The sequence below is a fragment of the Microtus ochrogaster genome, chromosome 19, assembly GCF_000317375.1.
Source record: "Microtus ochrogaster isolate Prairie Vole_2 chromosome 19, MicOch1.0, whole genome shotgun sequence".
Taxonomy (NCBI): Eukaryota; Metazoa; Chordata; class Mammalia; order Rodentia; family Cricetidae; genus Microtus; species Microtus ochrogaster.
This window is the reverse complement of record NC_022021.1, coordinates 26,003,827-26,005,784: the sequence shown is the minus strand read 5'-3', so window position 1 is coordinate 26,005,784 and position 1,958 is coordinate 26,003,827. Positions and strand designations below refer to the sequence as shown.

General features: G+C 39.8%; 1 protein-coding gene across 2 annotated transcripts in view; it reads left to right on the top strand.

The window, feature by feature from the left end:
- The window catches only part of C7 (complement C7), a 67,685-nt gene that overhangs the window by 59,383 nt on the left and 6,344 nt on the right, over positions 1 to 1,958 (top strand). The gene's annotated exons all lie outside the window — the stretch shown is intronic.

Genomic DNA, 1,958 nt, shown 5'->3' with positions numbered 1-1,958 from the left:
CAGATATGGGCTGCCTTGGCTCTTGTCTAGGGCAGACAGGGTGTCTTTCTTGGTATTCACCGTTCCTCCCCCGGCCCAGCCACAGGTGTCTCTATCTCGTTTTGGCAGCTTCTAAACTGCCCTTTGTTAAAACCCTGAATATTCAGTACAAGCCTTGCAAAAGTCTCCTGGCAATCAGCAGTTACCGGTGCTAAGTTGTTTAACAAGCTGGGCGGGGGGGTCTTTCACTAAGAATGGAAATATATGAGCCCATGGTGTGGATAGGGACATTCTTATTTAGACCACTTCCCAAGCCATGGTAGTATTTGACAACCGAGATAGGAGGATCTCAACTTTGAGGCTAACCTGAGCTATATTATAAGACTTGGTCTCAAAAGAAAAGGAAACAACAAAGCAAAAACAAACTGAGAATGTAACATTACTAGGATGCTGCCGACTAACCTATTATTCAGAACCATGTTTCCCCCTATGCAGTTGTAATTTCTAGGATCTGCTTCAGCTTCTGCTTTGCATTTGGAGTGCCATCGCATCAAGTTGAAGTGTTTAGAGGACATGACTGTGATTGAGATTTCTAGCTGTGGAAGATGTTTCATATTGTTACTGTTTTCCCAGTTTTATGAATTTCTTGGGAGATTGTATTATCTTGTCTAACTTTTTCATATTTCCTACAGCAAGGGACATATGTATCCTATGCTGTTTTTACTTATAAAATTATGCCCTTCAGTGTATAAAGCCACTTTCTGCCAAACTTGGTGGCCTAAGTTTGGTCCCCCAGGACTAACACGGTGGAAGTTGTCTTTTGATCTCTACATGTGTGCCATATACATGCACACACTAAGTAAATAAATGCAGTTAAAAATAAGAAAACATGTTCTTCTAATAAAACTATCTTTACAATCTACTATATGAATATCTAATTTTATGTCCAAAAGGTTGATGCAAATGAGTTTCATTAAAATGAAGCAAGCAGAAAGTGGAAAAAAAAATGAGTGTTTTAGACTTCACATTGCCATCTTCCAGAGTCAAGGCAAAGGTTTTCAATCTATGGGACTGTAAGCCACACCAAGGTGCTTTGCTAGCAAAATTCCAACAATAGTTTACTTAAAATAAGGAGTTTCTACATAGAATATTTTTAATGTAAGCAACTCCAGACATAAGGACACTGTTGAGGGAAGACCACCTGGACATTTGCATGTGAGAGACTATGGTACCTTTGTACCTTGGGTACCAGAAAATTCTCCAACATATGTTCTTTTTAAAAACTAGTTTATTTATTTAATGTATATGGGTGTTCGGTCTGCATGTATTTATGTGTATCACAAGCATGGTTGGTTCCCACAAAAGAAGAGGACATAAGATCCCATGGACTGGGAGTTTCAGATAGTTGTGAGCTGCCATGTGGGCACTGGGAATCAGATCTGAATTCTCTGGAAAATTGGCAAGGGCTCATAAGTGCTGAACCATCATTCCAGCGCTCTGAGTTCTTCTGTGGCTTTGTGGGCAGTGTGGGCCTTGTGGTGAAGTGCAGTCCAAAATGACAGTTTTCAAGGGTTGGCTTCGTGAAAGGGAACCTGCTTCACAACCCTGGATTCAAATGTGAACTTTTGTTAAATATTTGAAATAGCTTCCATTTCTAGGCTTTTCATCTCTTGCTTAGGAGCTTGTTAGCAGGGATCAAGCATCAAGTGTATGAACCGTGCATGATCAGTTCAACATGCCTGGGAAGGGGTAGCTGTTGCCATTCTGCAGGGTTATAGTGTGAAATGCTTCAGAGTTTTATAATGTATACATTAAATTTTCTTATTTCCTGAAATTAAAATATAATTGCATCATTTTTCTGCTTCCCTTTCCTCATTCCAACCATTTCCATGCACCTGCTGGCTTTCTCTCAAATTCATCTATTTATTTAATTGCTTTTACACACACACACACACACACACACACACACACACACACAC